Raw genomic sequence first — 22583 nt, 5'->3', positions numbered from 1 at the left:
TTATAGGCTTTAATAGACCAGGTTTTCTTATACTCTTATGAAAATAAAACTGAAACAGAAAGAAATGTCTTGAAGATGAAAATCACATAGTAATTTATAAAAATTACAATTTGCATTCTGTTATCACTCATCATCTGAAGACAGAGAAGTTACGGGTCTTGTTGGTAAGCTTAAGGTCTTTACCATAACAGAAAAAAATTTTTTGGAAAATTGTATAGAATAAATGTACAAATTTTCTAGGAAATTATTGTACAGGGCTCTTAGCTTGCTCAAGATCTAGTTTCCTAATAGCTTTGGAAAGCTGTTGACTTTTAGAAATGAACATGTTGATCAGGGTGTAAAGGAGGAGGATATGCAGAAAACAGAAAAGACGCCAATTCACAATGCATCAGGCAATTAATTAACAAGAATTGTGGCCCTTGAAACATACGCTTGAGGAGATCTGATGATCTGCACAGACAGAAGATGTATTTCCTCCAAGTTACTTTTCCAGTGTGATTTTTTTTTTCCCAGAATGAAATCAATGGGTGAGATGTGGGGTAAGGCAGTGATCCTCAAAAAGTGAGTGATTTTGCTTCTTTGAAAACATTTGGCAATGTTGGGATAAATTTTGCTTGTCACATGTGCAGATAAGATTTGTAATGGCATTTAATGCACAGAGGTCAAGGATGTTGTCAAAAGTTCTACAATACAAAGGATAACAGGAATGTACTTATCCAGTCGAAGATGTCACTTAACACCAAAGTTCACAACACACACATCCATCCCTTTTGACCCGTTCCCCAGTCAGAATCAGTGTGATAAGCCCATCAAAAATACCCAGATGTAGATGTAGACCTCCTAGATGTAGTCTCTTAGTAAATTACATCTAGGGGAATATCCTACAGAAGGGGAAGGTTACAATTTGCATAGGGCCAGCGCACAATAAGACTGCTACTAAAAAAAAGTTAAAAGCATAATAGAATTCATTAATTTATTTACTCACTTATTTAGCAAACCTTTATTGAGCATGGTGCCATTGTGATATGAGTGACAATACATGGTAAACACAATCAAATCTTGTATTTGTCCTCATATTACTTATTAGAGGAGACTATACAGATTACTGACATGAGCCAGTTTATGAAGACTTAGCAACTGTACATTATTGAAGAACATTTACAGAGAAACTTGAAAAAGCTTACACATGTAAAATCTTATTTGATTATTATCTCTATCTATCTATCTATCTATCTATCTATCTATCTATCTATCTATCTATCTATCTGTCTCAGGGTAAGGTATGTTCCCTTCTCATAGAGTTAAAAATGAGCTCAAGGTCACAGTGTCAAATGGCAGGGCTAAAACTTCAGCTAAGGGGTTGGAGAGATATTACAAGTATTTGCCCTACACACAGCTGACTTGGGTTCCATTCCTGGCACTGAATGTGAGGCCCTCCCCCCACCCCCAGTTCTTCAGGAGTGATTTTGGAGCAAAAATCCCTAAGCATTTCTGGGCATTACCCCCCCCCAAAAAAAAAAAAAAAACCCACCGGAACAAACTTCAGCCAAGTAACACATCTGAGGTCCCAATTGTACTGTTCTAGAGAGCAAGGATACATACTCATATTTGATTTGATCTTGAATTTCCTCTCCTGGTCCTTGCCATTCACATATTATGTATATACAGAAAGCCCCAGCCTTCTCCATCTCCTTGTTTATATGACACCTGGGCATTTTCTAGTCATTCCATGTATATAGGCTTTGTGTTTCTAATTAGACTGCAAACTCCTGAACTGCAGGGATCGGATCTTCATTTCTTCTGCAACCTTTTGCAGTACTGCAATCACCCAATAAATGCCCGCTGCTGTGTGAATGAACCTGTAGAAATAAAAATGTTTTATGCTCTTCCCATTTTGATTGGTTTCATGCCTGTATTTCTGCTTTGTGATAGGACTGTACACGCTAAGCTTCTAGAGGGCAGAGAAAATGGCTTAGTGCATTCTTTATACTCAGCAGGCACCAAGCCAAAAAAAAAAAAAAAAAAAGAAAAAAAAAGAAAAACGTGACTCTTGCATGCCTTTTTTCTTATGCTCTGGATAATATTAGCGTACTGGAGCGTTTTTTTTTTTTTTTTGTGTTGATAGCACGGTTGTAACCTCTCGGTGGTGGAGAATGCTTTCTCCTTTCCACTGTAAACTCTCGGGGCGCCTAGGACAGGGATAGAAAAGACTGCAGATCCGCAGCCTTTCCCCCGCACCCCACGGTTTCACCCTTGTACTGCATATTTTTTTATTTTAAGAAGGCCTTTATTTTAAGGGCTGTGGGTTCCCAGACCTGGAGAGGAGAGAAAGAGAGAGAAGCCAAGTGGCAGGGATCTGAAGCAGGTCAGCAACGGTCTGAATGAGAATGCAGAGGCTCCGATGGGAGAGGGCAGCCCGAGTCTGGCAGCCTGGCAGGCAGGACTCAGGCCCGCGTCGCCCGCAGTCCCGGGGCCCGGGCTGGGAGGGAGTCCGGGAGGGAGGGAGGCAGCCCGCACGCCCTCCTGCAAGCCCGCCCGTCCTCCCCAGCCTCGCGCGCGCCTCCCGGAGCTGTCCAGACGGCCCCGCCCGTGCCTACTGCCTACCTGGGCACTCACCCGCGCCGCGCGGCCTCTCCGCTCCTCTCCTCTCTCCTCCCACCCCGGCCCGGCCCGGCCCCGCCGCCTCCCCGCCGCCGCCGAGCCCAGCGGGAGCCAGACGGCAGGCCAGCCCGGCCGGGGAGCCGGATCGCGCCGAGGACGCGCCAGGGTGGGCGGGCGGCTAGCACGGAGAGGCTCGGTGGGGCTCGGCGGGCTCACCCCCGGCCCGGCCCGGCCCGGCTCGGCCCCGCCCCGCCCCGGCCCCGCCGCCTTCCCTCCTCTCTTCTTTCTCCCTCCCGGCTCCCTGGATCCGCGCCGGGAGGAAATGATGTGTTGCTGCCTGGTTAATCACAGCTCCAGACACTCATTGGCCGAGCGCTCCGCAGCCACTTCCTCCTCCCCTTTCTCCTCCTCCTCCTCCTCCCGCTCCGGCTCCAGCTCTTTGCAGCCGCCGCAGCCTCCCCCACTGCGCTGGGGGAACTTTGCGACTCCCGGGGACCGGCTCGTCTCCCTCTCGGCGGCCCCGAGCGAGCCAGCGCTCCCAGCCCCGCCCGCCCGCCCGCCCGCCCGTCTGTCTGTCCGTCCGCCCCGCCCCGTCCTTCCAGCCCGTGCCGCGGCGGCTCGGGAAGTTTATTCGCCTGCTCGCCCGCCTCCTCCTCTTCCTCCTCCTCCTCCTCCTCTTCTTCTTCACCCCGCCTCCCCTCTCCTTCTAGTCCTCCCTCCCCGGCTCTTTCCCCGGGGTGGCTGCCGCCGCCGCTGCTAGTCGGAGCTGCAAAGCCCGCCTTGGCCCCACGCTCCGTCCGCCGCAGCCGCCGTCGCCGCCACCGCTGCGGATCTGGGCCGCCGCTTCGGTGGCCCGGGCGCCCGCCCGCCCGCCTTTGGCCCCGCAGAGTTCCGGGCTCGCTCGCCGGCTGCACCGCCCCGCCCCGCCCCGCGCCCGGCGGGGCCGCCCGCCCGCCCGCCCGCCCGCCAGTCCGTCCTCCCCGCGCCCGGCCGGCTCGCACTCCACCTCCTTCCTTCGGCTCCTGCTCGGCTCAGCCCCCCAGTTGCCGCCGCCGCCGCCGCTGCGGGACCAGAGAGGTGAGGGCAGGTCGTCGGCCGAGCCGGGAGGGGAGGACGCAGGAGGGAGGGAAAAGGAAGGGAGCACAGCCCCCCAGCAGAGTCGGGCACTGGCCCCCGGGATGGCAGGGGAGGGTGGGCGTCTGGTCTGGGTGCCAGCCCCTCGCTTTCATTCCTTTCCACCGACGCTTGGGGAGGGAGAGGCAGCCTTGGAACAAAACTGTCTTGCCTTGGGGCCCTGAACTGCTTGCTGGTGGGGTCTGGGAGAGAACCAGAGGCTCGGAGTGGTGGTGGTGGTGGGGGGGGTGTGCGTATCTGGGGGTGTCTCTGATTGTGTGTGTTTGTGCGTGTGTGTGCATGCAGGCGCGTGCAGTGCTGTGAACTCCTTTGGGGTGCGCGCCTTTGACTTGTAAATCGATCTGAACCTCTGCCGAAGCCCCCAGGCTCACCTTTCTCTCTGAGCCTAGTGGAGTCCAGGGATGAGCCTATCGGATCCCCCCCACCCTCCAAATATCCTTCTTTTCCAAGAGGAATTTTCTGCTGGAGAGAGAGAGAGAGAGACAGCCAATAAACTCTGCTCAACTCCCTCCTCCCTCCGTTCTTCTTAGCTGCAGTTTCAAAAAGCTTCAAAGCCAGGAATGTGGGATTCATCTTCCGATCCCCAGAAGGCAAATGTGGTTACAGATGTTGCGCGAGACTTTGCCAAGTTTAAAGCCCTTCCTTCAACGCTGGAACCCAAAACAGAGAGGCTGGAATCTTGGGGGCGCTGAGGAGAGCTTGTGTCTCCAAACGTTCTCCTATTTCCCTTAGGTTCAAGACCCCGGTCTGGCTCTGTCCATTTTGGGCTAGCTATGGGTCTTCCTCCTCTCTCCTGCCTATGACCCTTTCTTCATCCACCCCGGAGCTTTGAAGGCTGCCTGCATGGAAGAGATGTTGGAAGGGAAGCTTTTAGGGAAGAAAATATTCCACTTGGTAACAGAAGGAAAGCCCTATTTAAAAAAGTTGTCTTTACTTTGGCCTTTAGAGAGAAGTAACCAAGGAGTACAATGGATTTGTTAAATTTATCGGGCTTTCTTCTTTCTTTCCTTCCTTTTTTAGGCTTCTGTATGTGTGTAATAGAAAGTCGATGATGGGGGAAAAAAAAAGAGTAGATCCCACGCATGTCTTGTATATTTCTAAAAAGAGTCCAAAAACGTTGAGACATAACCTGGAGGTTTTAAAGACTCTTGTCCCAGAGTTAGACTGCTTTGACAGCCCAAGAGGAAAACTGTGGCAAAAAATAGACACCTCCTACTTCTACCTCCCCCAAAAGTTCCCCCAGAAAATTCTTCCTGGAAAGGTGGTGTTAAGATGTTTCATAGTTGGGCAGATCCGAGTGGCGGGCCTTAAATGGAAACACTATAGTATGTCCTGGCACTTGTCTCTCTGGAGGTGGGCGGCTGGCTGGCTGGCTGGGGGCCCGGCTTGGGCAGCCCGCAGACACTAGACTCGTGCTGACCTCAGCTGCCAGCCTTGCCATCAGCCTTCCAGTCTGCTTAAGTTGGAGAGACACGGGCCTCACCCATCTCACTGATGTGGGACAGGGTGAAGCAGTTCTCCAAGGCCTAATCAGGACTTGGCTCATTCTGCCTCTGAGAGCAGATCCCTTTGGTGGGGATTCTCTTGTCTTTGTCCCAGTGTTTAAAAAAGGAAAATTAAAATAGATGATTTGACTTGATAGAATTGTATGTTGGACATTAGCGTTTATACTGCCATCTTATGCCAAATGTTCAAGGCACTGAGTGATTTTGAGATATATTATGGATAACTGGAATCAAGGGCTGGGATGTACAGAGATTGGATTTATGTTCTTTTGCTATGGTCTAGGTGAGTTTAACTTGAAATGGGGAATAAATGCTTTCACATCGTATGTGATTTTTATTCTTGATTTTTGCGTCACACTTAATGATGCTATGGGATGCCAGGATGGAACCCAGGTCGGCCTTGTGCCTGACAAGTGTACTATTCATTGTGCTATCTCTACGACATCAAATGTGGTGTAGGGAGTAGCTTTACAACTTATGTGCCTTGGAACAAGAATTTGAACCTGCTTTGGAGTGTTGGAAGAGTATAAAGCATTTGGAGCAAAGGAGAAGTAGCCATATTAAAAGATTTTAGAAGTGAAAACTTATATTTGGCAACATTGAGATTTTGGTTAAGTAGAGATTTACTAGATTTTTTTTTTTTTTTAGGTCACACCTGGCTGCGCTCAGGGGTTACTTCTGGCTCTATGCTCAGAAATCGCTCCTGGCAGGCTTGGGGGACCATATGGGATGCTGGGATTTTAACCATTGTCCTTTGGCATGCAAGGCAAACGCCCTACCTCCACGCTATTTCTCCGGCCCCAAAGATTTATCAGATTTTTTGCACCTTTTCATGAAACATACTAGTGACTGAATTGGCAGACGGGGTTATAGGGAGTTGACCTTTGATTGCAGTGATCTAGTGTGCACTGTATAAAATCACAGGTTTGGTGACATTTTTTTTTTTTTTTGCAAAAAGTGAGGTGCAATCATTATGTGAACTTTTAAAAAATTGTGCCGTGTTACTTAAAAATCGTAGTCCAGTGATGCTATGGTAGTGAAAATATTATGGTAGTCCTCTGATGATCTTGATGGTCTTTTAGGCAAGGTTGGATCAGACAGTTTGTCTAGCCTTTGGGGCTGTGGGGAGAACAGGGCAGAAATGGATGTGAAAAATGATCTTGCTATTCAAGGTCAAGGGGTGAGAATAGAATCAATGCTTCTCTGTCCTACTTTAGGCACAGATGAGGTGTCCACTGTGCCTCCACACTGGGAGCTGTCTGCTGCGCTTTTTCTGCTGTTGGATCTTTGCATCTTTATTATTTTTACATAATGACATCTACCGCACATCTCCTAAGAGATTATGAAAAAAAATAACCTCAATGGAGGAAAAACCTTTTGCTATGGGTTGGATGATTTGTGGTGTGAGCCTGCCATTGTGCTTAGCTCCTTGCATTTACTTCTTTCTTTTATTTTAAAAAAACTGTATGTTTCAATCTATTATATTATAAAAAAGAAGGTGAGACTTGGCAAAAATAAGTGCCAGCCCCCTGATTGTGTAGAGTTTGTCAATGGGAGGGCAGATCTGAACCAGGAAGTTTGGGTGTTTAAGAATTTATATTCTCGTCACTTTTTTGTGGGGTTGGGGAGTTGGGAATCACTCCTGGATGACTCCGGACCATATGGGTTCCAGGGATCAAGCCCAGGTTAAAAAGATGCAGGGCAAATACTTTCTTTACTTGCTGTAAATTCCCTCTCAGTCACTTTTGCCAATATATGTCAATCTTTATAATTCCTACACTCATTGCCTTCATGAGTTACTTGTAGTTGAATTTCCCTAGTCTTTTATTTTATTTTATTTTGGGGGGGAGGTTGGGCCATACTTGGTGATGCCCAGGGACTGTTACTGGTTCTGTGCTCACTCCTAGTGGTGGTTGGCAGACCATATGTTGTGCCCAGGATTGAACTGGTATATTCAGGGTTACAGTTCCTTATCCCCTTCTCTCTCTCTTGGTCCAACTTGAAAATTGATTACTTGGGGGAATATTTTACTGCTACTCTGACTATGGACTTAGTATGGTACCTGTATGAAATAGGCACTCAAGAACTTTTGACTGATGGACAAGACTCATCATTTTAAAGAAAGCTGATTGTTGTTATACTTGAATTAAAGATTGGGGTCTATTCCTTCTTTCACTCTCATTTCCTTTATGATGATTGAAATAAATGTATGGGTTTCCAGCATGGTTTATTCCAACTATAATTATGGAAGACACAAGCTGGACAGAAGCTGCCACTTCTCACTATCACCTTGTCTTACATATCTAGTGCTCAGGATGGGGCAAAGAGCATTGTCACAAAGCGTTAAAATGTTTTTGGTGTTTATCCAGTGGTCAGTGTGTGACCGGTCAGCGCGGGAAGCATGTGTTTAAGTTAAAGTGATGCCCTGCATAAAATGTTAAGAGCATTAATCTTAGGAGGCCGGAAAATAAAGCCATCAGAGATTTTATTTGGAGTCCACATAGTCTCCTTCTTTATTTTCTCCTGCAAATATTGGGTTCTGTGGCTTTATTCCTGGAAATGAGGATTCCTGGTACAAAATGCCTCCTTTGATCCCTTGGAATGAAAACTTTCTTTCTGTTGCCAATTTCAGCTTTAGAAGTGAAGAGAGAAGTTTCTTTTCTTTTCTTTTTCCTTTCCTTTTCTTTTCTTTCTTTCTTTCTTTCTTTCTTTCTTTCTTTCTTTCTTTCTTTCTTTCTTTCTTTCTTTCTTTCTTTCTTTCTTTCTTTCTTTCTTTCTTTCTTTCTTTCTTTCTTTCTTTTTAAGAGTTGGTCATAGACTACTCTTACTTAGCTTGCAAGCAGGAAACTTTTAAGAATTAGAAATTTTATCTGGAAAAGCAGTTCAGTGGTAGTACACTTACCTTGCATGTATGATGTCCTGGGTTCAATCAAATTTTTTCTGTCTGTTGGAAAAAGTATTCACATTCCAGATTGGTCTTAAGAGTTGTATCCACTTGGTGTGATTGACATACCATGGTCTTTGGTTTAAATGAGTTAATTCTTGTTCCCCCAAATAATAGAGACCCAGACTTCCTTTTAAAGTTAAAATAAATAATCTCTACCCCAATATTTAAACAAGCTGCAGTGTTGAAAAATATGTGTATATGTATGGGCATATAGCTCATACATGGCTTCTGGAAATCTGAACTTGTTTATTTGTCTAAAGACTCTTTCATGATTCACGAGTACTTTGTTTTCCAGAGCCACCACTACTCAGTTGTTTGATTTTTGGGTTTCAGTCTCTGACCAACATTCCACTTTGCCCATTAGAGTTGCTTCATTGTTTGCTAGGCATTTGGCCTCCATTTCAGTGACTGGGAAAGTGACTTTAAGATTCATTTTTTATCAGTTTTGTAGAGGTCCATGCTATGGTAAAGGTTATTTTTGAGTTTGGGATGTGATCAGGAGGTCCCAATTTCTAGAGTTGTCCTAATGGGTTTCTAAGACTTTAACTTCTCATCAGAAAGTTCTTTCTTAGCTGTTCTATATCCCAGCATTGCCTTATGCCCCACTTTTGGAGGTAGGTGATCATACCTGTAGGTTCAAAGAATTGGACAGTTAATTCCTGGGCTTGGTCTCTTGTGGTTCTCCTATGTTTTCTCATGTTTGCTTTTCCAATCTAGTACTTGATTGATCTTTTTGAGGGTAAGAAGTTGGTTATTTATTACCCCTTTATTTGTCCCATATAATTTATCCCCCTTCAGCAATAAAACTTTCCTTGAGGACAGGAGCTATCTTATTCATCTTTTGTTTATCTTTTGCACCTAACACAATGCCTGGCCCAGATCACACAGTTAGTAAATTATTTTTTCATCGCTGAGAGAGAATGAATGAATGGACGATAGCATATTAGAGATGCCAATTAACCTACCTACTTTTCAGGGTAGTGGTGGTGGTGGTGGTGGTGGCAGTGGCAGAGGGAATAATAGATCAGCTAATGTTTTATATTTTGCAGGCGTAGGAATTGGGTAGTAACATGTGCATGTCTGAAACCCAAAATCTTGATGAAATGACTTTTTTACCTTTCTCTGTTCTTTCATATGTTTGTAGGCAGTTGATAGGGAAGACAGTGCAGTAGGCAGTTACTTAGGTGAGAGGTGGACAGATTTATAATAATTGACTTAAAGTTGATATATCAGGAAGACTTTTTTTACTTGAATACTTGATGTTGGTGCCTTGTTCATCCATGAAAGTTATGATGGGCCTTAGGTAGCCACCAAGAATTGTGGATGTCAAAACTAACATTCTGCTAGTTTTTCTTTTCTTTTTTCTTTTTTTTGTCTTAATTCTGGAAGGATTGTTGACTGAATTACTAAAAATAATTTTGGATTTGATGAGAAATATGCAGAGGGGGATAATACAAGGTAGTTGGATGATCTTGACCAAAACTGGATATTAGATCTGAATGATTGGAATTTCAAGAGCTGGTATTGAGAAATATGTTTGATGAAAAGAATTAGAGATTAAAAAAAGAACACAGAAGAATTTCTGATTTAAGGAAAGAAGATAGGCTGATGCAGTATCTTATTTTATTGAGGGATTTTGGTCCATACTTACTGACTCAGTACTAATTCCTGACTCAGCTCAGGGATCAGCCCTGGCAGTGTTCCAGGGAATGTATCTAGTGCTGAGGATCAAACCTGATCAGCTGAGTGTGAGGTAAGTACCTTACCTCCTGTGTTATCTCTGTGGACCCAATGAAATAATATAAATGAAATACTATATCTTCCCTTATTGTCTTTGTAGATGAGTGGTATTGAATGCTAATTGAAAATGTGTTTGAATACTGCCCTTAAGTGGTATGTTAATACTTATAGGCAGATTTGACCAAGAATGCCAGAGGTTTTGAACTTAGAATTGACATTATGGAGATTTCTGTTTTATAAAATAGAAGTATGTGTTGAAGAATCATTAGGAAGGGATCATTGATGTGGTTATCTAAGAAGAAAGATAAATGTTTTTCACTTGTCGCCCTTTTTTGCTGTGAAATTTTTATGTGACTTTAGTTACATAGCTATATAAGAAAGGTAAAAAAACATTTACTGATACCAAAACCAAAGGAATTTATTTTAAATAAAAGTTTAAAAAGCTGTGTGATTTCCTCATTGGTTTGAGAGAAAGGTATAGAGGACTCTTTATCTTTGTATAATGATGATTCTTATATGGCTTTTTTTTTTGGTTTTTGGGCCACACCCGGCAGTGCTCAGGGGTTACTCCTGGCTGTCTGCTCAGAAATAGCTCCTGGTAGGCACGGGGGACCATATGGGACACCAGAATTCGAACCAACCACCTTTGGTCCTGGATTGGCTGCTTGCAAGGCAAATGCCGCTATCTCTCCGGGCCCCTTATGTGGCTTTTGAACTTAAATAAAAACTGATTGTAATCAACAAGAACAATATTTTACTTTATGAACATGGCCCTTTAAGCATTTGATATTATTTTATTTTATTGTTTTAAAAACAGTTTGACCCTTAGCAGTATATTTCACATTATGACAGTGCACACATCACTTGTATATTGAAAATAATGCTGACATATGGGTTTATTAAAATGGTATCATAATGCTTCCTATTCAATTTTTATTAGAAAAAGATACTTTTTTTTAAAAAAAAGAAAAAGATACTTTTAATCAGTGATTTTACAGTTTACTAATGGGTTTAATCCACAATTAAAAAATAAACTTCTGGTATTGTGGAAATTATATTTCATTTTTTATTGAACATTTACTAATCTGGATGAAAATTCTGTTTTGTGTGAATATGCAGTATGAGTTCTGCATCTTTCTGGTTCCTGCCCCCATCCTGTTATTTCTTTTCTCAGTGTAGAGAAATATCTCTACACAATGTGGTATGTTAAAACTTTTATTTCACTAAAGCAAATTAAAGTGATTAATGCATGTTTTGGGCCCACTTCATCATCTTGATATCAATCAACTCAAATATCTAGCTAATAAATTTAAACTGATGGCAGGAGCCACCTAGTTCTTTATTTTGGTTCTATTTAAATGTGCCCATAAGTTATAGTAAACCTCACCTTCTATGAAGTTGACTGTAGTCCTTAATAATGAGGACTTTTTTTTTTTCTCACATGAAGATGTACCTGTCTTGCTTGCTTCTATCTTTTTTGGTCTCCATGATTCAGTAACTAACATTTATCTAGCTTTTTGTAATGAGTCTGACTGTGGAAAAGTTCAGTAAAATTGATCTCAAGGTGCACTCCCTGTAAGGGATTGGAGGATTATACATCTAACTCTAGTGGTAGAATGCCCAAGTATTTTGTTCACTAGCCTTGAAGAGATAAGGATCATCCAATACCTTTGAGGAAATGGTTGTTTGGCTGCTTTGAAAGAGGTACTATTTTGATGTTAATATTTTGAGAGATAGTTATATGATGTCATTTTTGGAATAGGCAACATTCAAAAACTTGGAGCAAGTAAATAGGAGGTAGCTGACTCTTGATTAGGAGCCAACTTGTACAAGTCATAGTTGCACATTTTAATCATGAAAATCAGAGTCCATGCCTTGAGGGGCAACTTCTCAATGACTGACATCAAAGCCCAAGACAGTTGGAAGGATCAGCAGATTTAGGTCTCTGATTTTGTACTGTCATTATTCCAAAGTGTTCTGAGTAGAATGGCAAATGCTATTCAAATAGGAAATTGTGTTGCAAGCTGCCCCCACAGTTATTTGTTTGTTTATACTCAGCCTATATGCTAACTCCCAGATATTACAAGTCCCTTATGACAGAACTGGATTGTGCAGTCAATTAAGGTACATACTGGAGAAGAATGCTTCAGAAGGGAAATGCAGGACCCATTCTGGTTTGTTTAGAAAGCCAGGCTAAGGGAGTTAGGCTTGATTCTAAAATAGCATCAAGAAGATAATACATGTGTGGGATACCTTAATCAGGCCTCCTAACTGGCATTCTTTTACTGTTTGTATCCACTTTATCAAGTGAACCTGCTCTCATTGTCTCCATTTTGAAGGAGAAAGAGACCTCAGGAGGGGGCTGGAAACTGTGGTTCCTTGTGTGCCCTTTTACTGGACAAAAATTCCTAAGCCATCTAGTAGGTTGAAAAGCACCTGCTGAAGGTTGAACACTGTGGCTCAGTGTTGATTTCCACACATAGTTTTGCAATTGTGTTCTATTTGATATTATTGTTAAAGCCCCCCCCCCTGAAAGTATTTAAAAGTCTTTAAATACTTTTAATATTTTTGCCTACAAAAAGTTAAAAAGTTAGTCGTTTCTAGCTACTCCTGGCAGCACATGATCTATATTCTTGAGGGAACCACTTTACCAGAGAACCCTGAGATGGTGTGGGGGCCCTCATGCCAAGTCTAGTTCCTTCCAGCCCTTTCTGTTTCTCCCATACACTGAGATCCAGTGTCCATTACCTTTTGCCTTTTGATTGTTTATTGATCCTTCTAGCTTTCCTCATGTATATCTCACTTGCAGTATCTTTGTGGGCCTAAGACTTTTTGACCCCTGGATAGCTTTGTGCTGGTCATAGATGATTAGTCTGGTGGTGAGGGCAGATACTCAACAGCTTAGGGAAAATGAGAGTAGGTGGAATCAGAGTTTCAGCTTCGTGAATCAAAAATGATTCATGAGTCATTTTTTTTGGAGCAGGAAAATGAGTTGAGGGGTAAACATATCTGACCCTGGGAACCTGGATGCTTGGAAGAAGAAAAGAGAGCTGATTGTAAAAGAAAACAGAGAGTTCACCTGGCTGAGTGCTTATGTTGGAGGCCCAGGTTTGAACTCTAATACTGTAGGGTCCCTGTCCTACTTATATGGGAATCATTCCTAGCTCTACTGGGGCAGCCACAGAAAGCAAAAATAGGGCTGGAGAAATAGCATGGTGGGACAAGGTGCTTTTTTTGTAGGTGGCTGATTTTTGTTCATTTCCCTTCACTTTAGATTCCCACCAGGATTAACCCTTGATCAGAATGGGTAAGCCCTGAAGACAGGCAGGATATCCACCTCTCCAAAAAAGAAAAAAAAAAAAAAACCCATCCAACAATAACAACTCTCCCCAACAAAACCAACCCAAATAGACAAAATAAAATAAAAAGAGAAGAAAGCAGGTGCCAGAATGGTGGCGCAGCATTAGGACGCTTGCCTTGCACAAGGCTGACCCAGGACAGCTGACCCAGGATGGACCTTGGTTCAATCCCTCGGCATCCCATATGGACCCCCAAGCCAGGAGCAATTTCTGATAGCATAAGTAACTCCTGAGTGTCATTGTGGCCCAAAAATCCAAAAAAAAAAAAAAAAAAAGGCAGGAAAAATGATTTTGCTAGATCATGGTATTGAATTTGAATTTTGGTGGACAAAGCACAAAGAAGGTATGTTAGACATTTTAAAGAGCATTAATTTTCAAATAAATTAGATGTTTAAGAAGATTTCTTAAATTTAGTGAGGGTTGGAAATATGGTTAGTGCTTGTACTTTGGAGATAAGGATTTGGAACTGTTGAGCTGGTATTGATCAGATCAGTGAGAATAGATGGAAAGGCACTTGGTAACTGTGGGAGATGGAGGCTGTTTGCTTTTGGAAATGTGAAGTAGGCTAAGGTCTGAATGATCAAATGGATCATCAACAAACAGTTCAAAGTTTCTTATTGACTTATTTTGGGGTCAGTACCCTATTTTCCAAATAAATCAGATGTTTATCTTAACAAAGGATTACAATAATAGTTTTCAACTTTTGAACTTGGAAACTGATAAACAACTGTTGAGAGAACCAAAAGGAGACTGATGAGTGATATCTATAACTTCTCATACCCATTTCTCTGAGCTTATTTATGGGAAAGAGATCCCAGGTTTGTTACCTGGGTTATGTGGATGATAGAACAAAATGTTTGCTGTGGTTCTGAGATAGGGAAAAAAGCTAGAAGAGAATGACTCTGTTTTGTTAGGGATTTTATTTTTGCCTTTAGTTAATTTAGAATGGAATGTCCTTTTAAATTCTGATCAGTTTTATTTTTATTTTTTTTCTTGGCTTGTTTGCTTAGGATTACTTCCAATTCACTGTTACTTAATCACTGAGGTCCACCTTTCCTGCTCCCTTCTCCCCTTTGGTTCTCATTTGATCCCTAGTGTCTTATTGTTGCAGCTCTTTGAAGTTCAGGTGGACAGCATTTTTCTCAGGAGGAGGAGCATAAAAATCTTCCTAGTGGGTCTGTCTTCTTTTCATAGAGATTTTTGTCTTTGATATTTCAGGTTCCTTTTTCTTTTCTTTTTTTTGTTAATATTTAGAAAATTAAAATTGTCTTAATTTTTAATTTATAGGTAGCTTCTTAACATGCGCACATTAATATGAGACATTTACGTTTTTCTAAAATATGTGCTTTATTAGTAAAATAATAATAATAATTATTATTATTATGATTTTGTTGTGCTCAACATCAGCCTGGGGCCTCTCATTGCAAGACATATATTCTACCTCTTTGTGGTATCTCTGGTCCTTGTGTTAAGATATTTTATACTTTGGAAATGATAATATTATAAAAGAATATTACTCCATGCAAGAATAGTATGAAGTACAAAGGAACTTTAAAACAAAGGATTAATGAGCCTATTTCTGAGCGCATAGCCAGGAGTAACCCCTGAGAGTCACTGGGTGTGACTTTGGTTTTTAACCACAAAAAAAAAAAAAAGACTATTTGTGCAAAACTTGATTCAACTGGGGCAGCACCAAATTGAATGTGGGCAAAGTAACTTGTTTCTAGCTTCCTACTTTCTTTCTTTCTTTCTTTTTCTTTTTTTTTTTTTTTTTTTTGGTGGAAGTTGGACAGTGGGTCACACTTGGTGACACTTGGGTTATTCCTGGCTCTGCACTTGGAAATTGCTCCTGGTGAGCTCAGGGGACCATATGGGATGCCAGGGATTGAACCCTGGTTGGTTGCTCAGGCCCTCACCTTCCTATTTTCTTTCTGAAGATATATTAAATCTAATTATATGTTCTTCCAACAATAGCCTTTGGATTTATAAACATATGCCAATATATTTATCCTGTATATTTTGTGCACAATTCAGTGCTGTACACGGCTTTTTATCATTTAACAGTTACCTTGAAATTTTTTTCTATCAGTATGAACAGACTTTCCTCCTTTTGAAAAGTGATTCCGTTGTGTGACTGTATCCTATTTTATTTTATCATTCTTTTACTTGTTACTTATAATTAATTAATGAATTATTTATCTATGTATTTATTTGATTTTATTTTTAAACTAAACCCAATAGTGCTCGGAGGTTACTCCTGACTATGCTTAGGGAACTATAGATGGTACACTTACGCTTGTACTATCTCTCTGATCCTTGGTATTTATATTATAAATGACTGTGAATGTTGTACCAGGAAGTATGTGTGTGTGTGTGTGTGTGTGTGTGTGTGTGTGTGTGTGTTGGTGAGCAGCTCATAGACCTGCTATATTTTGTGGTGTACTACAACCTAGCTTCTGTGTGCAAGGCATATGCTCTTATTCTTTGAACCATCTCTTTGGCCCCAGAAATTGGGTTTGGTTTTATGATGAAACAGTATGGCAGGTAAAAATGAGAAGGCAATACATAAGACTCCAAAATATGTTTGTTCTTTGATATATACCAATTTTTTTTTTTTTTGATTTTTGGGCCACATCCGGTAATGCTCAGGGGTTACTCCTGGCTATGTGCTCAGAAGTTGCTCCTGGCTTGGGGGACCATATGGGACACCGGGGGATCGAACCGCGGTCCGTCCAAGGTTAGCGCAGGCAAGGCAGGCACCTTACCTTTAGCGTCACCGCCCGGCCCCGATATATACCAATTTTATGGCCCAGGAAAAGATACTTTCTTGATTTTTTTTTGTTTGTTTTTGGTGGAATTGTTTCCAATTTTCTTTCCTTAGCTGTCAAGAAGGACATAGAGTCAGCTATTTCAAAAGTTTGGCAACTTATTCATTCTCTTTGTCTCCCTCTCTTTTGGTCATTCCAGTAAATGGAACTTGATTTTTTTTCCTGTGTAGGTTTGATTCTGTGAGAATCCAGGGCTTCAGAAACCTTGCTAACCACAGCTTTACTTTGATTGTTTTAAAGCACTATGTCTGGTTTGTGCTTTATTTTAAAAGCAGAGCTCATATGGCTGATTATCTTTTTTTTAAATATGGTGAGTAGTAAGTAGGCATTTAGTGACCAAGAAATTCATAGAGTCAGCCTTTTTATTATTGATCAAAATTGAGGCAATGGATTTTTAGACTTAGTGAAAAAAAGTTTTATTTTTATAAGAGCTTTGAGGAAAAAAACCAATACTCTATGATAGACAGTCTTTAAGGTACAGCAAATTTTATTTATGACTTTGAAGCAAATCAGAATAGTCAGCATTTGACTTGTCAAAGTATTTTATAACAAAAAGAGTAAAAAGGTAGATGATTGGTGGAAATGTTAAGTATTTATTTGGTATATTTTAATATGGTTGGATTTTCTGTTGGTTATCAGACTACTTATTTACCCATTGTTTGGATTTTGAGATCATACCTGAAAGTGCTCAGGGGTTATTTCTGGCTCTGTGCTGAGGGAGAAGCTCAGGTGACATATGTGGTACCAGGAATAGAACTAGGGTTGGCCATTTGCAAGACAAAGTGCCTTGAACTCCTGTGGTAACTCTCTAAGACTTTATTTTCAAAATGTCTTGTATTTGTATTTTTTTTTGCAGCATTAGGTCTTCACACATGGAAGACAAGTATTATATAGCTGAGCTACTCTTCAGCCTTGGGTTTGGATATTTAAATATGCCTAAGTGGAGGACCAGGATGTAGCTCAGCAGTAGAACTTGCCCTTCATATATGTGAGATCCTGGATTTGGTTTTCAGCACTGGAAAGAACAATTCCATCCCAAATAACTAAAATGTAATAATAAATTCATATTTATATCTTGTATATGACTCTTTAAGATTTATATACCCTATGATTAACAACATAGTTGAACTTTGCATTTGAAAACATTTGGGAATTTTACATTGCTAATATAACTATGATTTTCTTGGGTATGCCCCCAAAAAGTAAAGAAACAAATATTCTTTGATAGCATATATATTTATATACTCAGATTTATTTTATGTAATCACTAAAGATACTGTGAAGTGAATTTCCTGGAATGCATCTCACTTTAAACGTAGTCTTATTTTTTTTTTTATTTTTGAGTAATAAGTATCATCCTTTTATTAAATGTAGTCTTCTTAAGGGGCGATAGCACAGTGGGTAGGGAGTTTGCCTTGCACAGAGCCAATTTGGGTTCAATCTCTAGTATCTCCATATGGTTCCCTAAGCCTATAGGAATAATTCCTGGGTGCAGAGCCAGAAGTATCCTCTTGGCATTGGTGGGTGTGGTCCCCCCAAACAAACAAATAAACAAACAAATGTTGCTTTCTATGGGGTCTGGGGAAGGAGCTTTGCATGATGGAGGCTTGAGTTAGATAACCAACACCAACTGGGTCCCTGGAGATGCTAGAAATGACCCTCTCCCAAGTAACTTGCTGGAAATCGCCTCTAAGTACTGCTGGGTATGGCTGTCCCCTTTTTTCCCCCATTCCTCACCCCTTAAATTATCTTTTTGAACTTTGGAGATAGATCAAGTGGTTAGAGCATGAATTCTTTCTTGGCATTTCTGAGCATGCTATGTGCACTCCTCCAGACATTAAAAAGAGATTTTGATAAGTTGTTTTGTCTAATTAGATTATTTTCTACCTTTTTATATCTTTTTGTTTTGCTTTGTTTTTTGTTTTGGGGCCATATCTGGTGACACTCGGGTTATTCCTGGCTATGCACTCAGAAATCGTTTCTGGCTTGGGGGACCATTTGGGATGCCGGGGATCTTATGGAGATATGTTCTGGGTCAGTCGCATGCAAGGCGGTACCTACCACTGCACTATTGCTTTGGCCCCCTTTTTTATATCTTTTATATAAACTATATAAAAGTAAGTATATCTTTGGTGTAAATATCAAAGTCAGGAGGTACTGTTTGCTTCCTTCTTGGGTATCTTGTATAGAAATTTCTGGAAAGAATGAATATCATAGCGTATACAAAACAACAGTAAGTAGAAAGTTCTAAGCAGTATACTAAAACTGGAATACTTCCATATATATGTAATGTTTAGTTCTGTGAACACAAGCACAAGATATATAATTTCAATTTCTCTATATGAATGTAGAGAAGAAAAGGCTAGGTAGGATATAAACTGGAATATTAAAGCTATTCTCTGTGGGCTGTGGGTCCTGCATAATTTCGAAGAGAAAATCTTTATATACAAATGAGTGAAGTCAATATTGAAAGATTTTGTCATTGCGATAATGTATTTTAGCCTTTCAACGTTAGAGGTAGTCACCTCTCCTAAAATGATGTATGACTGGACTATGGCCTTTTCTCCTTTGGAATAAAATGTACTGTATCTCTGTGGTGTGACAGGTTTTATATCTACTTTAGAATTAAATTATGATCTGAGAGTTGCACCTTTAAGAAACTGGTTTTAATTTCACATCAGCTAAAGTTAAAGGGTAGTGAAAGTATATTAGATCTGGTACAAGTGTCTAATTATAATTATTGACACATTTTCAAATGATCTCTTAAGTGTGATACATGGCCCATGATTTTGACAGTTGTGACTACATTAAACCTGCTGGAATATTCTTTTCACAAAAGTTGTTTAGATATAGGATCGTCAGAAGGATTCTCCTTCCAGTAGATGAACACAGATTTAGAGGTCAAATGGTGTTTCATTTCCCACTGTGCTTGGTGATTTTCATCTAATAAATGTTAATCAGAAGATTAACTGTATTTAGCTTTTTATTTCAAGAAATCAAGGAACTTTGTTATTTGAATCGTATAAAAATAAGTTGTGATAGCCCTTTGTGATAGGATTTTTCTGCAGTGTTATCAAGGATTATTATTTTTGGAGGGTGTCACGTTTGGTGCTGCTCAGGGGTCATTCCTATTTGGGGCGATATACAGTGTCGGGATCAAACTGAGGATGTCTGCATGTAAGGCAAGTGTTTAACTGTGTCCAGTCTCTCTGGTCCCTAATATGAACTCTTTCATTGAGGTACCCCTATTACAAAGCTCCACATCAACAAACTTGATTCTGCATTAGTGACCCTATTTTCTAAACATTTCCCTAGATCAAATTCATGCATTAACTCTTTTATGTGGTCAGTCCTTTTTACTATATGTAATTGTTGAGAAGCAGGCTCTGGGAATGAAAAGACCAAAAGATTGCCAGAGAAGTCAACTTGGGAGAGGCAAAAAAAAAAAAAAAAAAAAAAAAGACTGAGATGTAACCAATAGAACAGAGCAATCAGAATGGGGCAGTGAACATCAATAAACTTGGGTCTGCAGTTCTGAGAGGGCATCAGAAGTCCTCTCAGGAGAATGATGCTCTCTATATCTTGAAGGTCAAGTAGGAAGTTAGCAAGTGGGAAAGGACCTGGGAGACAGAAGCTTATAGAAAGAAACACATCCTTTAGATCTGAATGCAACCAGGGCTCTGCTATTGAAAATGTGGTATTTGTGTCAGTGGTAATGGGAGCTGCCATCACAAAGCATGGGACTGTCCAGCTCACCCTCGTTCAGCTGAATTAAAGTCAGCATCACAGCTCTATGCCCAGGTAATTTAGTGCTGCTAAAAATGTGAGACAATAGCGTGGAAAACAAGGGTAAGTTCGACTGCCCACCTGCTAATGAGCTTGAATTTATTTTTAAAGTACAGCATTGCTCAAAAAGAAGTGCCATCAGATTGCAAAAAAAAAGTGCTTCAAAGAAGCACATTGGAGGCAACATCAAATAAGGAGTTGCTTGTAACATTTGTTAAGTGTGTCACACAAAAAGTCTTCAGAAAAAGATTTAGGTGCTGGATATATATGTAACGTTCTCATAGACAAAGCATATCATCCCAGTATATTAAAAGTTTGAGAAACCAGCATTGAGGAAAGCCATTAATTTAATCATTTATCCTGGACTATCCCTGGAGTCTTTAAGTTTATTCCTCAGTGTAACCCTTTGTACCTATATAGCTTTTAACACCCCAGGGAGATTGGGTAGTGTTTTGCTGAACAAGCTTTGGGAAATGCTAGCAGTCATTCTCAAACCACACTGATAATATCTCAGTAAGGTGACCAGCAGTCTGGGTGTGTCTACAGCTGGGAGGATGTTTGGTTCTCAGTGTGGAAGTCCTGAGGTGAATGAACCATAGTGAATTGGGTCCTCTCTGTCTTGCCTGTTTTCTGTAAAGGTGTCAGTAAGTTCTACCTATTTTCTGTAAGGGTGTCAGTAGGTCCTGTCTGTTTTCTGTAAGGATGTCAGTAATTTCTGCCTATTTCTGTAAGACTGTCTGATGACTTCATTTTCTTCAGATGGGCTTAGCCTTTCCCCATAGATGGCTGTTTCATTCTCATTCTAATCGTCTTTCCCAGATCTATCTGTATAGAAGCACCTGGAGACTTTCCAGACTTGATGACTGTTGTCACCCCCATGAGACTGATTTAATTGGTCTGGGATTTACCTTGCTTGGGAGGTGGAATTTTAAAAACATCCTCAGGTTATCCTAATGTGCGTTTAAGTTTGTTCAGAACATTTTTACTTTTGGAAAAACATCCTCCCTCCCTCCCTCCCTCCCTCCTTCCCTCCTTCCCTCCTTCCCTCCCATTCTCCCTTTTTCCCTCCCTTCCTGTCTTCTGCCCTTTCTGAGGGCCAAGTCCTGGTTGTATATTCAGGCCACCATATTTGGTGTTTCGGATCAGACCAGTACCACTTACATGTCTTAACCCCTGTGCTATCTCTATCTTTGGAAATACATTTTGATGTTTAGTTTAAGAATTTAGTTAAGGGGTAAGCCTTGCCCACGCTAGCCTAGGACGGACCACTGTTCGATCCCTTGTGTCCCATGTGGTCCCCAAAGCCAGGAGCGATTTCTGAGCACATAACCAGGAGCAATCTCTGAGCATCACTGGGTGTGGCCCCAAAATAAAAACAACACAAAAACAAAGCAACAAAACAAAACAACAAACAAACAAACAAAAAAGAATTTAGTTTAGAGCTGGAGAGAGATAGTACACGAGTAAAGACCCTTTTCTTGGTCTCTGCTCCTTTGGTTCAATCCCTGGCACCAAACATGGTCCCTTGAGTACTGCCAGGAGTGACCCTTGAGTATGGATCCAGGAGTAAGCTCTGAGTGTTTTTAATTAAAAACAATCAACTTCAATATGTAATAAAATATGTAATTTTAATTAATTTTAATGTTTAATAAAACAGTCATGATAAAGAAGAAAACATTGTAATGTTGGGAACTCACATTTAATGGTACAGGTTTTATAATTTGGGAGTTACTCATGGGAGGTAGAGGAGACAGCAGCTTGGTCAAGAGACAAGGCTGAATATTATTTTGGTGACACTTGCTAGAGAGAATGGAGTGATTTCTGTGCTATTTTAGATGTGGAACTGAGCTGTGGAAACTGATCTCGTCTGTAGGATTGGGTGGAAGGAGGCAGAGCTTTTGTGGAGGTCAATGATGAACAGAATAAGGTGGTGTGGAGTGTACTGGAAAGATTTGGTCCATTGAGGTTTTGGGATCCCCCTGTGGTGCTGCCTAATGCATTGGCTGAAGGAGTGAGTCACTTGCTTAGAAGGTGGGTTTGCACTGGGTCCCATGGGGAGCTTCTACAGGTAGAGATCATTGCTTGGAGGAGTTGAGTGCAGGGAGAGGTGCCCTCAGAGGAGATGTGGGAACAGTCTGGGGATTAGGAGGCTTAATCAGGAGAGTATCTTTACCTTCCCATAGTAAGGGCAAGTTCCTTGTGGAAGTCTTGGGAACCAGATGCATAAGGACTGGAGTCCAGTGATCCTCAACGAGGGCCAGGATAGTCTGGAAGGGAGAGTGTGGGTTGGAGCATAAGTGAAAATTGAGTCAATGGGGCCACACAGCACAAGACTAGAGGGCCAACCATGATTTGGAGAAGGCTGAGATTGCCTTGGAAGGTGTTCTGTGTTCGTAATTAGGGCCCCAGTTGTCATGCCAGTGGGTGCCTTTTTAGCACGAGGAAAGAAGATTATGATGAATTGAGATCTAGGAGCTGGTTTGACCATATGACTCTTGGAAGTTCATTATTTTTTATATAGTGGCACACTTGGTGGCTCTTGGGATCATGACATGTGTATCAGGCTTGGGGCACCAGCCCCAGATTTCTTTCCTGTAACCTTTGAGCTGTGTCCCCTATCCTTTCACTGTTTACCAGAAGTTTCTCTGGAAACAGTCTTGATTTGGATTTGTTTGGGTAGATT

The 22583-nt window shown here is 41.3% G+C and overlaps 1 protein-coding gene across 2 annotated transcripts in view; it reads left to right on the top strand.

Annotated features, from left to right (window-relative positions):
- The first annotated feature begins 3581 nt into the window (after positions 1–3581).
- Positions 3582–22583, top strand: part of ACVR1 (activin A receptor type 1) — a 146091-nt gene continuing 127089 nt past the window's right edge. For both annotated transcript variants that reach the window (XM_049773122.1, XM_049773120.1), the window contains exon 1: positions 3582–3678. The gene's annotated coding sequence lies outside the window, so the exon portion shown is untranslated. The remainder of the gene's footprint in view (positions 3679–22583) is intronic.

The sequence above is a fragment of the Suncus etruscus genome, chromosome 5, assembly GCF_024139225.1.
Source record: "Suncus etruscus isolate mSunEtr1 chromosome 5, mSunEtr1.pri.cur, whole genome shotgun sequence".
In the NCBI taxonomy this organism is placed as follows: Eukaryota; Metazoa; Chordata; class Mammalia; order Eulipotyphla; family Soricidae; genus Suncus; species Suncus etruscus.
This window is presented reverse-complemented; position numbering and strand designations above follow the sequence as displayed.